The sequence below is a fragment of the Microtus pennsylvanicus genome, chromosome 3 (assembly GCF_037038515.1).
Source record: "Microtus pennsylvanicus isolate mMicPen1 chromosome 3, mMicPen1.hap1, whole genome shotgun sequence".
NCBI classification, from domain to species: Eukaryota; Metazoa; Chordata; class Mammalia; order Rodentia; family Cricetidae; genus Microtus; species Microtus pennsylvanicus.
The window spans coordinates 38,025,312-38,040,559 of record NC_134581.1 but is presented as its reverse complement, the minus strand read 5'-3'; positions in this window follow the sequence as shown (position 1 = coordinate 38,040,559).

Below are 15,248 nucleotides of genomic sequence, written 5' to 3'. Positions count from 1 at the left end.
ATGACTGGCTGAGGGGATTTCACGAACCATCCGGCCTATGTCAGCCTTTAAAGGCAAAGCCTACCCTGCTTAAAGTGGCTGGTGGGCTTAAGGCCTAAGGAAAAGTACTTACACACCATCTTTAGGGGTGGGGTAGTAAAACTGTCTTGTGGCTTTCCTCTTTGTGGAAATGTCTGTTTTACCTTTGTATAACCATCTCTCTTGTGTTGTCAGGTCTCTGGAAACCTCACTTTCTCAGTGTTGGATTCACCCACACCCAATGACTCGATATCTCTCACAGCGATCCACCTGCCTCTGCCTCTGGAGTGCTGGGATTAAAGGTGTGCCCCACCACCGCCTGGCTAAGGTTTGAGGAAGTATAGGCAGGACAACCAGACAGGAAGAAGAAAGAGGTAAGGCAGTGAGAACAGGAGAATTTTAGGAAGAAGAAACCCCATTCATCTGCAGTCCTGCCCAGACACAGAAGAAGGAAGATGTGACTGCCTCACTGAAAAAGGTACCAAGCCATGTGGCTAACACAGATTAAGAATAATGACTAATAGTGGGCTATATAAGTTATAAGAGTTAATAAGAAGCCTGAGCTAATGGGTCAATCAGTTTATAACTAATGTAGACCTCTGTGTGATTTCTTTGGGACTCAATGATTGTGGGAACCAGGCAGGACAGAAAACCTCAGACAACTCCTGCAGATCAGGATGTGGCATCAGCCACTGCTCCAGTGCCAAGCATTCCACCATGCTCCCTGCCATGATGATAAAGGACTAAACCTCTGAAATGGTAAGCAATCCCCTGACTAAGACACTACCTGCACTGCTCTGCCAACTGTGGCTTTTAACCAAGCAGCAGAGCTCTGGCTTTGCAGTTGAGTCCAAAGGAATAAGAAAATCGGCCACCTGTCAGACAGAGGCAAGGAAGGGCTGCAGAGCCGATAGTAGCAGCTCAAAATGCACTGCTCACCACACTCCTGTGCTCCAAGTTACCAGGCCAAAGGCGAACTTCTTTCTGAACTACAAGGAGCTCTTCTTATTTTTTCACAACTTTTTTCCTTCTATTGGAAGACAGATTCTTTTCTCGGACAATGTATCCTGATTATAGTTTCCCCTCTCTCTATTCTGTCGTTTTTTTAAAATCTTCATTATCACTCTATCCTGTCTTTAAACCACTGCCAAGAAGTTAATCTCAAATATATCCAATCCTTCCCTTCTCTACTGCCTCATTCTGATCCCATGAGAGCAGTGGCACCCAGTCCCAAAGCATGGTGTGTTCAAGTTCTTATATTACTGGGAAAAGAAGTAAAAGCAGAGGCTACCAGATCCCCCTGAAGGACAGTTAGCAATGGCACCAGGACCACCCCACCAGTACCTTTTGCTCCTTCCCTCTCTGTATTCCTGTGTGATTGTTCACAGATGGAAACCTGGCTTTCTACAGAGTGTATTCAGTGTTACCTTCCTACAGACAGAAAACGTGTGTAGCTCGTTGTGCTACACAAAGGGATGGTCACTTACACATGCTCTAAGAAGTTCTGACTTGATGCGATCTAGAAAGTCCTCCAAAAATGACTGCAACTTAAAACCTAGTGCAGTTACACGGGCCATTGATAGCAGTTCTGTAAATATTTACAGAAGGTTTCAGCAGTTATCATCCTGGGGGTATTTCTAATGTGTAAAGGTGTGTGTGTGTGTGTGTGTGTGTGTGTGTGTGTGTGTATGTGTGTATGTATGTGTGTATGTATGTGTGTGTGTGTATGTGTGTGTGTGTATGTGTGTGTGTGTGTATGTGTGTGTGTGTATGTGTGTGTGTGTATGTGTGTGTGTATGTGTGTGTGTATGTGTGTGTGTATGTGTGTGTGTGTGTGTGTGTACGTGTGTGTGTATGTGTGTATGTATGTGTGTGTGTGTATGTGTGTGTGTGTGTATGTGTGTGTGTATGTGTGTGTGTATGTGTGTGTGTATGTGTGTATGTGTGTGTGTGTGTGTGTGTGTGTGTGTGAGAGAGAGAGAGAGAGAGAGAGAGAGAGAGAGAGAGAGAGAGAGAGAGAGAGAGAGAGCTTGAAAATTAATGGGCAAAAGATCAGAAGTTTTGGACATGTCCGCTTCTAGGTATGGTGGAGGAGAAAGTTTATTGTAGATCAAAGGGAGAACACAGCCAGAGGCAGAGACATCTGGAAGAGTCCAGCGTGGATATGACCAGACAAAGCTGGACCATGTGAGGAGATGGGGAGAGGGAGGAGAGAAGGGGAACCAGGTGCAGCAGCCTGCAAGCCAAGGATCTAAAAGAGAAGGTAACCTAAATGGCTGGATTATACAGGAAAGAGAAGCCCAGGCCGCAGGGCTGGAGAGTTCAGGGTTGGGGGCAGGATATGCCAGCCAAGATGAGCCTGTAACAGATAGGGCCTGAGGGATGCTGGGAGAATCTGGTGGCCAGGTCCACTTTAATATGTTAAATAGGTTCCTCAGCCCTTTGTCCCAGGGCTTGAGACTTAACAGAAAATTTAACCCAGGAAGCTGACTTCTCATCTTGGACGTATCTCAGAACCGTATGGAGTGCTTGAAGGCTTTCTTTTTGTTTTTGATTTTATTTATTTATTTAGTTAGTTAGTTAGTTTTCCAGCAGTGATGACTGAACCCAGAGCTTCCACCAAGCTATACACTTGATCTACCACTGAGCTATATCCCTAACTTCACCCCCTTTTCATTTTCTTTTCAGACAGGAACTCTCTGAAAAGAGAGTAACAGAGAGAGAGAGAGAGAGAGAGAGAGAGAGAGAGAGAGAGAGAGAGAGAGAAACAGTTCAAATTACCATGACTAACCTGGAACTGATCCTATAGCCCAGGCAGGCCTTGAAGTTGTGATTCTCCTACCTCAGCTTCCTGAGAAGCAGGGGTTATCATTTATAAAACTTGGTCCCGAGGCTGGACCCATGAGGGGTGGGGCACCCAAGGCCTTGGCGGATCCTCTTGCAGGTGGGAGACCCTGGCAGGTGAGAGACAGAGAGATATGGCATGTAGAGAGAGCTTGGGTACAGAGTTTATTTAGTGGGTTTGGGGGTGGGGGAGGGGAAGAGTCAAAGAATGAGAGAAAAGCAGAAGCTGCCTCTCCAGAAGAAGAGCAGTGGGCAAAGAAAGAGCTGGAGAGGAGGTGGGAGGTCCACTTGCCTGGGGGGAGAGGGAATTAGGAGTGGCCAGGCTTGTCTCTTAATGGGACAGGGTACCCAGGTAACAGGCCAGGCCAGGCCAGGCCATTACAACAGCAGGCAAATACCAGATCCAGTGTTTGGGATGTTTGTTCACACCATAGATCCCCCCTACTTAGTTTCCTTTATCACAAATTTGAACTCAGTAGATAATAGATTCCAGTGGAAAAACTCTTGTGTGGTCAATGCGACCGTCGCATACCTGTAAGGTTTCCATGCGCTGTCCTCACGGGATGCTGAAACAAAGAGGCCAGTGCTAAAAGAGGGGCGAAACTAATTCCTCCACTCTGCAGAGTGAATGGGGAAGCTGAGGGTGCTGCATTCCAGGGGCTTAACACTGTGCTTCCTGCCGGGACTGGAATGAGGAAAGCGAAGATACATCACTCATTCATTCTGAACGTGCATTGCCTATCATTTCCATGCTTTGGCATGCACCTTTTCCATGTAGGACAGGACATTTCATCACATGTACCTGAGACCGCTTGCTAGTTGTCAGTGTAGTTAGTTTGCCTTGGCTGTAAAATAAAAGTTCTATGAGGGCAAAATAAAAGTGTATACAAAGGGAAGGGAAGCATGCCAGGAATATCCAAAAAGTCTCCCTTCACCTCCCAGGGTCATTGTTGATGCATCTAGATGGCTGACTAGAAAAGGAAATGTCATACTCAATGCTCGCTTTAATTCTAGAATCAGTCCCTCCCTTTCCAGACCTGGGTCTAGACACACCTCTGCCCTGACCTCTCCCCTAGATGTCTACCTGCCCTTCCCCACTCTCAGAGGCTTTCCCAAATAGAGGAGTGTTTTCCTTTGTTCTTCGCTTCTCCAGTGTCTGTTCAGCTTTCTCCACTTCTGGCACACAGTATGGTTAAGGCATCAGAACTACCAGGGTTAGCAGATTTTTTTTCCCAATTATTAATGGTTCATTCACACATGGTTGATCTAACAGCCACATTGATCCAAGCAGCCATATAGTTCCAGTCCCATTATCGGTCAAGATCTCAAACTCAGACCCAGTCATGTGTCATCCTGATCGCCTGTATTACAAAGACAGTCTTTTTTTCTTCCAATGCAGCAAATATACTGTGGACACAGCTAGAAGAGGCTGGCTAAAAGCTTATCTATTTGTTGACTAAAGGAGACAGGCCATGCCAGGACCATTCCTCATGTATCCCAGCAAATAGGAAATGTGATCGCAGTTCTGCACACGGAAAGTGCATGTCTAATGTCAAATTAGAGAACTGTAGAACTATCATTATCCAATCCATTTTAGGGATGATGCTAGCTTTCCCATACCCTGACTTTACATTTACTTCTTCAAAGAATCTGAGGCATTTTGCTGACTTTCATACTCTACAGAGAAGCAAGGCATAATGCTAAAGTCCTTTGTGGTAAGGAGAAAAAACTCAAAAAGAGCAAATCAAGAAAAAAAAATAGGAATCAGACCGTGACTGCAAGTTCGAGAGTGTCGTGGCTTGGTTAAATCATTCTGATGTTCACTTAACTCACCTGTCACAATCATACGTTTAATTCTCTGTGCATTTTTTGAAAATGTGCAGCTTAAAAACAGAATAAGTCTTTTTTTAAAAAAAAGTAGAAGGAAAATGGCTCAGCAGTAAGAGTACTCATTGCTCCTAAAGAAGAACCGAGATCAGTCCCCAGCACCCACTGGGCAGCTCACAACACCTGTAACCCCAGCTCCCTGGGGAGCTGATGTATCTGGCTCCACAAGCATCTACACTCATATCCATACCTTCCCACACTCCCACTCATGAATATATATAACTGAAATCTAGATCTTTAAAGTGTGTAAATTCTTAGGGCTAGAAGAGCCTCATAAATTAGGAGCTCGTGGCTTCGGCTTGGAGAGAAGGCTGCAATGTGGAACCCTAGAAGCCAATGGGATAGTTGCACCCTAAACCTGCCCTTTGTTTTCACCAATGCTGGGTCATGAGCCATGCACATGACAAATATGGCCCTTTGTTATAGAACAGGTGCTTCTCATTAGTCTTATTGATGACATTAAGATAAACTATCTTTGTGTTCAGCAAGGATTGAATCAAAAGGGCTGGACTTCATTTCATGCAAGGCAAGTCACTCCTTAGGTAACTTAGCATGGCATTTTCTACATTCTTGTTGTGGGAGGCCGCTTGTTTGTTCCTGACTGCTCAGCCCTGAAATAATCACACAGAAGCCATATTATTTGCAATACTGTTTGGCCATACTGCTTAAGCTTATTTCTGGATAACTCATATCTTAAATTAACCCATCTCCATAAATATGTGTATCACCACAGATTAGAAATTTAGAAAACTAAACTGAATGCTGGGAGAAAGAAGGCAGAGTCAGTGAGAAGACATGTAGCCCTGCTGGAGACAGATGCCAAAACTTTACCCAGTAAGCCACAGCCTCATGGTGATACACAGATTTATGGAGAGTCCAGATGGGTTCCGTGACTTCAGAACCTCAGTATTCTCATCTATCAAAATGTGAAGGATTTTACCGAGGAGATGCCTCAGTGGATGACATCACTTGCCACAAAAGCCCGATGACCTGAGTTCAGATCCTCAGAACCCACAGAAAAGCCAAGTGTAATAGCAAAAGTCTCTGTGCTCTCAGTGTATCCATGGGGGAGTGGGAGACCGAAATATGAGAATCTCTCGATGCTTACAGGCCAGCTCTCTAGTTTGGAGACCTTGTCTTAAAATGGAAAAGCAAGGCCTGACACTCAAAGGTTGTCATCTGACCTCCACACTCTTGCCATGGCATGCAGATGCTCCCTCACACACATGAACACTATACACACAAGTCAGACACACACACACACACACACACTTGCATATCACATGCACACAGTATTTAAAAAATGAATTGCACTATTTTGCATCTTTTATTCTCTGTAGGATTTAGTATAGGCAAAGAATATGCCAGAGAAATGCCCAACAAAAACATAACATCATAAACTCACAGAGTTAGACAAAGTGAGGCCTGGGATTTTATAACACCACCTTGGGGAAAGAGCATACAAGTGTGCTCTGCTAAACCATATTTTCCTAATTCTAGCATATAGTGACTTCTGCCAACATTCCCCATGTTGATGTTATTCTTCAGCCCCACCTTTACCTGGGTACTTCCAGTAGATCAGGGATCTGCTAGGAAGTGGGTGGGAAGTATGTTTTGAGAGAAAAGATGGCCATAGTGATGATGCCATGAAATTCAAGCTCCTGTGTAATGGAGACCATTGCACAATGCAGAAATCATTCTTATTGGTCTTCCTCCTGAAACTTGATGTTGTAAGGTTTTCTATTGCTGTGATAAAACACCATGATCTAAAACAACTTTTGGAGGACAGGTTTTACTTGAACTTACAAATCCCAGGTCACACTCCATCACTGACAGAAGTGGAGCAGAATCTCGAGGCAGGATCCTGGTGGAAGGAGCTGAAGCAGAGAAGACAGAGGAACACTGCTTTCTTGCTTATTTCTCTTGGTTTGCCAAACCTGCTTTGATACATAATTCAGGAACACCTGCCAAGGACAGCATTACTTACCAAGGATTGAGCTCTCCCACATCAATCATTAATAATAATAGCAGCAATAATATAATAACAATAGCCTACCGACTTGCCCACAGGTAATCTGATGGAGGTGTTTTTTTTTGTTTGTTTGTTTGGTTTTTTTTGTTTTGTTTTGTTTTCTTAACTGAGGTTCCTGTTCCCAGATAGCTCTAGCTTCTGTCAAGTTGACAAAACTAACCAGCATCCCTAAGATGTTTTGGCAACAAACTTCCTAAGAACTACCTAGGATAAAATCAGTTCCAATTTTTTGAGCTCACAAAATCCATCAGAAAGCAGGAAGAGGCTGCTCAAAATCTACCTGGCTTCAGAAAAGTCCCCTTTGCTCAGTATTGCACATTTGTTGCACAAATCCTCCAACAATACCCAAAATGTATTGAACTAGAATTTGCCCCGTCACGGAGTGAGAAATTCTGGGCATTACTGATTCTGTGAGTTTAGCAGACACTGGCCAATCCCACCTATGGACATCCTTCCTGACCACCAAGGCTCGTGGATAGACCTCAGGGATATCTCATTGCTGGCTCTTGTAATTGGCTGTGATTATGCTTTCCGTCATTGCAAAAGTACCTGAGACAATCAAGTTCTGGGGAGGAAAGGTTAACTTTAGCTCCTAGTTCTAGAAGTCTCAGTTTATCAGTCGTCAGCCCTGTTGTTCCAGCAAGGCAGCCAGCATGGTGGGAGCTTTTGTGGAGACACTCGCCTCATGGCCAGGAAGTATAAAAGAGAAAGAGGATGAGGCCAGGATCCTTTACCCCATTCAAGGTTTTGTCCACAATAACCTAATGGCTTTTCCCTAGATCCTGTTCTTCAATCTTGTACCGCCTCCACAAGCTGGGAAACAAGGCTCTAACACATGTGCCTATAGGAGACATTTAAAGCGCAACTGCCCAGACCTGTGGACAGTCAGTGTGTCTGGGACATTTTTTAACTGAGAAGTAGTGGTGGGTACCTCAGCAGGGCCGGGTTAGCCACCAAAGCAAGCACCATACAGCTGATGAAAGACAAAGGCAGACTGAGACTTTTAGAGCCAGAAATGAAAGCAATCTGTGGTTCAGAAAAAAGGAAAGTTTTGAAATTCTGCTTCATTCGTATCCCAGCCCCAAACTTCGTATCCAAAATCTGTCTGTTCAAATATCAACACTTCATTCTTAAAATGCTTGAAAAATGATAAGAAAAGGGGCAGCAGCTCTTTTATACTGGGTAACAGGCTCATTTTCAACTATTTCCAGTTGTTTATCATATATTTTACAGCCTTTACTTTCTGGGTATATTTCAGGCAAACTGTGTGGAGAAGTGGCTAAATCATTCTCCACATCTGACAATATTTGTCCCCAGAGATCAGGCTCTTGTGTAAACTTGAGACAATGTTTGCAAGGACTTTGGAACCCCTACCTGCAGTTACTCCTGGAATAAGACAAAACAAAACAAAACAAAACAAAACCCTATTTCATGCATCTTTCCCTGAAGAAACACCATTCAGAATATTTAAGTGATGTGAAGCAGGGTCCTTGCTTACTTGGGTTTTGGCTCCAGAGAGGTGGAGTATGGAAGGAAGTGGGCACCAGAGTGAGAGAGGGCAGGAGACTGCTGTGGTACCCTGGGAAGGTGCCCCCATGCATATGTGATGCTGTGATTGAGCACAGTTCCAGCTTGTAGGCTACGCTTTTCCTCTGTAACTATTCTCTGTGCCCTCCCAAGACTCCTGCTTCGTTGTTGCTGCAGGGATACACAGGACACAATTGGCATCCAAATCCTCAGAAGAGAGTCACTCTAAGTACAGTCAGAAGACTGGGGGACATGGGAGGGAGAGCCACCCAATCAGAAAGAGCTGTCCTTTCCTGGGTTAGAGTTTCCTGAGTCTTTATCCAGAGGGACAAAGTGCACAGTGGACCCTGCTGGGGTCCTGTTATGAGGAAGGGCCAGGCCTCAAAAGGATCACCTCATAAGCACACCTTCAGGACCTTAGTGCCTGGATTGTATGAGGGGCACATGGAAGGTGTGGAGTCTCCAGACTTCCCCACATGAGGACTGAATACTCATGTTCCCGCAAAACTGGCGTGGCCTGTTGAAGCCATCCACCAACTCGCTGTATTAGGAAGCAGGACTTTTGGGAGCAAGCAGGCACAGGAAGGGTGCTAAACAACACTCACTGGATGGTCCATAATCCAAGTATGGAGAGCTAAGATTTGAACTTGTCTTTCCTATGAGAGTCAAATGCAGGACCTTAGCAGAACTGCTAACACTTCGTTTCAGCGCATTTTAGTATCACACTATTAGTCTATAATAATTGGGGCTTTAAGGAGGTCTAGATATCTATCTCATGGAATACAGCAGGGAGGGAAAATCCACAGAATCATAGCATGATTTTGGAGAAAGAAATATTAACTTGTCCTCTTCCCTTTTGCCCCCCCCCACTTCTTTTCCCTCTCTTTGCTCTGTCTCCTCCCTGTGTTTGTGTATTGTGTGGTGAGGGTGGGGGTGCATGCTGTGGAGAGAGAGGCTGATGCTGGCTCACTTCCTCAAACACTCTCCACCTTATTTACTTATTTGAGCCAGGCTTGGTCTCTGGACCCGGAACATGCCAATTTGGCTGAGCTGGCTGGCAGGCAGGGAAGTCACAGAGCTCCGTCTGTCTCTGTTACCCCACTGCTGAGATCATTCTCCCTATTCATATACCCATCCATCCATCCACCCACCCACCCATCCATTCATCATCCATCCATCATCCATCATCCATCCATCCATCCATCCCCCTCCATTTGCTTTATAAACCTAATGTTGTAGGGGAATGAATGAGGTCAGACATACAAAGATAATTGAGTCTAATATTGATACTAAAGGAAATCCCAGTCCAATAATTTATGATGCAAGAAATACTGACACTGATTTAGCTTGGACTTTTAGGGTGCCACAAAAGAAAATATTTAAATCAACTTGATGAACCTAGGAAGATTATTCAAAGTGACATTTGAGTCAAGTATGGAAGACAGTCTGGCAGCTGGCTTGACATAGTTTAGGCCAGTGGATCTCAACTAGTGGGTCAAGGTGCCTTTTGGGGTCAAATGACTCTTTCATAGGAGCCACCTAAGACCATCTGCATATGAGATATTGGCATTACAATTCACAACAGTTGCAAAATTAAGGTTATAAAATAGCAATGAAGATAGTTTTATGACTGGGGTCACCACAACATGAGGAACTGTATTAAAGGGTCGCAGCATTAGGAAGGCTGAGAACCACTGTGTTGGGCAAAACCGTAACAGGGAGAGAAAACAGGCAATTTCAAGGAAGAAAGGTAACAAGATACAGTGGAGCGAGGCACTGAAGGGGACCTGTGGAGAATGAGGCTACGGACGTGAGGATAAAACACACTCTGCACTGAGACACCCTGGCTCACACACAGAAGTGTGCCGTCATCTTCAGAAGCATAGGGTAAACCTTTCCAATCTGTTTATGTTTCAGATTGTCTTGTGAGCGGGAAGGTCTCCCTCAAAGGGTTGTCATCAGGATTAAGTGCAGATGCTCCAGCAGAGTGCCTAGTCTAGTTCCTGACACTCATTAGACATTTGACAAATTATTTTTAACTTCGGAAGCCTTTGGATCTTCCTGTGTGGGTTGTAGCTCACAGTATACTAAATGTCAATTTTTTTTCTGGGTATATATTTTCTGATATTTTATATTTGTATAGGAAAAAAAATCTGTTTTCTAATCGTCCCTGATTTCTTGGGGTTTTATTTGATGATAATGCAGGCTGTAGCCACCTCCTTCTGTTGTGCTTGGAAGGCAGCAGGGCCCTGAGCAGCTGCTGGCGACATTTTTTTCCTCAGCAGAATGGCCCAGCATGGCTCCTATCAGATGATAGAGTCAGAAGAACCCATGAGAAGCCTGATCATTTACATGGCATTCCTCTGAACACTCCAGTGAGAAGGATGCCGAAACGGTTATCTGGAGGAAAAGCCACAGAGGCAGAAAAATACAGAGAGGATGCAGAGGCTCTGGGGGCCGGTAATAAGGCCAGGCAGCGTGGCATATCTCCTCGGAGTCCTTGGTACACGTTTTTCTCGCTGTATTCTCATAATGGCTATGTGAGAATCACTTACTATTCTTGTTAACTGACGACAAGGAAGACACATCTCAGTGACATTAATTGCCTTGCCCATGATGCACAGAAAGCTTTGCATCTGTGTCTTTCTCGTTCTGGAGTTCAGTCTCTTGGGAAAAAGAACAAAGCCTCAAGAGAGCAGGGCCTGATTCTTTAACAACCTTTGTGTTCAGGGACCAGCTCTCCTCTCAGGCCGCATTCTGAAGTTAGAGAAGATGATCACCATATCCTTTCCACCCCTCACTTACTACCTTGTCACTTTGGGGAGCTCTGCTCTATGATTCAGAAAAGAAAAAAAATGCATAGACTATCTATTTTCTAGGAGCCAGATAGCATCTCTGACTCTATTTTGCATGTGAATTTTCACTTGATGTTTGATTATGAAAATAATGCTTTGATTCAATAATCATTAGTATTGTGTCATTTTTGATTCTTTGGTATGTTTGTATTCACTATTAAGTTCATTTTTTTTACCTCAAGTAATAGACACCTTGAAACTTCACCCCTGAAAATTTCATCATGGATTATAATAGAAACTAATAAGCGGCTTCTGCTATAATCCACTGACACCTCCCTTGGGCCCACACGGTAGCCAAAGCAGGAAGAAAACCTGGCATGGATGTCTTCATTTCTGTGCGTCTTCTTTGTTTCAGATCAGATCCCTTCCTGCTTAACTCTGAACAGATTTGGGCCTTGTCAATCACCAAGGTACATCCATTTTAAAACAGGCATGTTGTTTTATGCACCTGAACCTACTGCTGTTTCAGCTCCTGATGTTGGCTTCACAATCACAGGCCTGCTGCTCAGGCCAAGGTTTGGCGGGAACTGTCTTTGCCTCTGCGCCAAATGTAGTTTTTTAACCAAGTCTCTATCATTCTATTTTCCCAATAAAGACTAGGGAGGCAGATGTCGGGGTGAAAACCTGCTAGCTTAAAGTTGTTGGGAAGTAACCAGATGACCTTCCTTCCTTTTTGCTGGGAGACCCAGCAAGAGTGTCCTTCCACTGCCCCAAACCAAAAAAGACGAAGTCCCTCCCTACTACTGATGTGCCCAGTCTGTGGGAACCCCAAAAGGGAGACCGACTCACTGAAATGCAAAAGCTAGGTTTATTATCATGCATGTGTACAAGCCAACAGGGACCTCAGCACAGAAGCGAGAGGAGGTACCCCACCCTTCTAGAGAGCACTATTTAAAGGCAAAACCCAGAAAAGCTACATTAGCAGGGTTCAGGGTGATGGGTTCAATCCTGACTGGCTGACCTTTGTCTAGGGGTGTCCTGGTGAAAAGGAATGGGTATATACTGGCAGGTGATCCTACCTACAACAGTTAGAATGGTAGGAATTTCCATTGGGTGGTCTGTTCCTGGGTGGTGCTTGGGTAGTCTCAGTTTGTGATCTTTCTTGAAACCAGGTATTGCCTTAGGGGTAACTACTGAGACTCTGGCTTCTATTGAGCTTGTCGTGGCTGGGTCCTACACTACTTCCTGTGCAGCTGTCTTCCAGGAACCCACTGACTCTCTGACCCTCTTTACTAGTTGCTGGCTCTGCCTCCTGATCCAAGGTTTTATTTAATTAACACAAACTCAAGGGTTTGCAGTGTGATCAAATATCCTGAAATACAGGTAGTACCGACTGTTCAGTTGGAACCTTCAACTCACTCCCGCACTTGTCAGAGAAGCCCTGATTCCTGTCTTCCAAATCCCACCCTGTCAGAGAATCCTCCTAACAGAGTGAAGGCACCAAAAAGTCCAGTTCTACATTCTTGGCTGCTATAGCAGTTTCCTCCCCTAAAGTTGCCAGTCACCCAATTCCCCTCCTAGAATGTTCAGGTTTTGGCCATCCTTGGACACAAACCCAGCTTTGGTTTGTGGATACGTTATCACTCCTTGCCTAAAATCTATATAATCTCCCTGCTTTAGTTCCAGTGTGTGTCTTCTCCACCCTCAATCTCTGAGACTGGAGAATCACCTGGGAGTTGCTTTGCTCAAATAAACCCATTGTTACACTTTTTAAATTTGGCCTGATCTGGCTTACTGCATCATCTGAGAAATCTTTTAATAGGGGACAGAAGACCTATTACCTTCCTTGTGTCATTTCCTTTTGGTGCTGAAGGTGCCAAGAGTTCTACTACAGGGCAGTGGTGGCATAAGCCTTTAATTCCAGTACTCAGGAGGCAAAGGCAGAGGCAGAAAGATGTCTGTAATTAAATCCAGCCTGGTCTACAGAGCTAGTCCCAGGTAATGGTAACAATAAATGGCAGGCCAGTTTAGGCAGGGAGCCTTGGCAGGGACCCTCAAGGTGGGTGAGAGACCTTGGCGGGGCAACCAGTCCCATAAGGAGCCACAGCCCACGGCGGGCGAGAGACAGATGGATAGGCATGCCATGCAGACTGAGGTTGGATATTTATTTAGTGTGTTATGGAAGGGAAGGGAAAAAGGGGAAGGGAAGAAGGGAGAAGAACAGGGAAAGAGTCAGGGAGAGAGAAAGAGAAATGTAGAGGGGGGAAGGGGAGAAGTGGGGAGCAGGGAGAGAGACATAAGCTGCCTCTGAGATGGGGGAGAAGGAAGGGACTCAGATGGAAGCAGAAGGAAGATCCGCCTTGGTGGTAGATGGGGTAGGGAGTGGGCTTGTCTCTTAAAGGAACAGGAAAGATCATTACAAAGACTACACAGAGAAACCCTGATGTAGCAGGTTCTTCTATCTGTCTGTTGCTTTCATTGGTTAATTAATAAAGAAAACTGCTTGGCCAATAGGTCAGAACATAGGTAGGTGGGGAAGACAGAACAGAATTGTGGGAGGAAGAAAGCAGAGTCAAGCAGACTCCATGATTCTCGGACCCAAGACGGACGCAGGTTAGGCTCTTTCCTGGTAAGCCACCGCCTCGTGGTGCTACACAGATTACTAAATATGGGTTAAAGCAAGATGTGAGAATTAGCCAATAAGAGGCTGAAACTAATGTACCAGGCAGTGTTTAAATAAATACAGTTTCCATGTAATTATTTTGGGTAAAGCTAGCCAGGTGGCAGGATGCAGCCCGCTGCTCCTTCTACAAAACCCTGTCTCAAAAACTAAAAAAAAAAAAAAAAACCAAACTGATACAAACCTTAGATTACAAAAACTCTGAAGTGATGGAGGAAGGTCACTGGTTAAAAAATAAAGAAACTGCCTTGGCCCATTTTATTGTTTAGAACATAGGTGGGTGGAGTAAAGAGAACAGAATGCTGGGAGGAAGAGGAAGTGAGCTCAGACGTGACAGCTCTGCTCTCTGGAGCAGAGGCCATGCTCCCCTCTACCGGGTAGATGCACGCGATGAAGCAAGCCGCCAGGTCAGACATGCTGAGTCTTTCCCAGTAATACCAGTGCTACACAGTTTATTAGAGATGGGTTGATCAGGATATCAGAATTAGCCAGTAAGGGCTAGAGCTAATGGGCCAAGCAGTGTTTAAAAGAATACAGTATCCATGTAATTATTTCGGGGCATAAGCTAGCAGGTGGCTGGGGTGCTGGGGACGCAGCCCCGCTGCTTCTATTACAACACTGAAGCCTTATAAGACAGAACATGCCTACAATGAGGGAAATTTTCTCTGCTGGAGAGACAGGTTCCTGGAACAGAAGTGATCACCTCACAGTAACTAGATTGCTCTACCTAATTGAGGACAGTGATAGACCACTTTGATGACCCAAACCAGAGATCATCAGAAGCATTTTAACCAAGGCAGCTTCATTTTATGTACCTGTTGCCCCTGTTACAACTAACTCTTCCTCATTAAATCTAAAGCTCATGCCAGTAGCTCACTGACAGACTTAGGGTCACCAAATCCCCTTATCTGCCCTTCTTCCTGATGTTTGCATAGATTACACATAGAAAAGACCCTTAAATCTTTGTTTTCCATCATTAATTTCTTTCCTTCCTTCCTCCCCCTCCCTCCCTCCCTCCCTCCCTCCCACCTTCCCTTCTTTCTTTTTCACATTTATGTGTGTTTTTAGCAGCAAATGCCTGTCCCTTTGACATTGCACCAGTGCTCAGGAGTTCAGTACCCTTGCTAGTCTCTGAACAAAGCAGCTCAGCTTGTACCACTTTGCTGTGGGCCCTTGACTTTTATTTACCTTCTCTTGTCCCCTCAGACCTCTGAGGTTTGGACTCCAGCTAAAGCTTTCCAGATGGGCTGAGCAGGAAATGCCAGGTACAGCCGAGGCCTCCAGGATGCTGCCTGCCAGGCCCACTTACCCTTGGAGGAGATGAGGACAGATAGGACCCAGCTGCCTCTGCTCTGCTCCCCCCCACACACACTTTTTAACCACAGGGCTGTGCTCTATTTACATGGAATGGATGAGGGCTGGGGCTTTGACGTGGCCACTAGCAGACACAAGTACAAAACTTTTT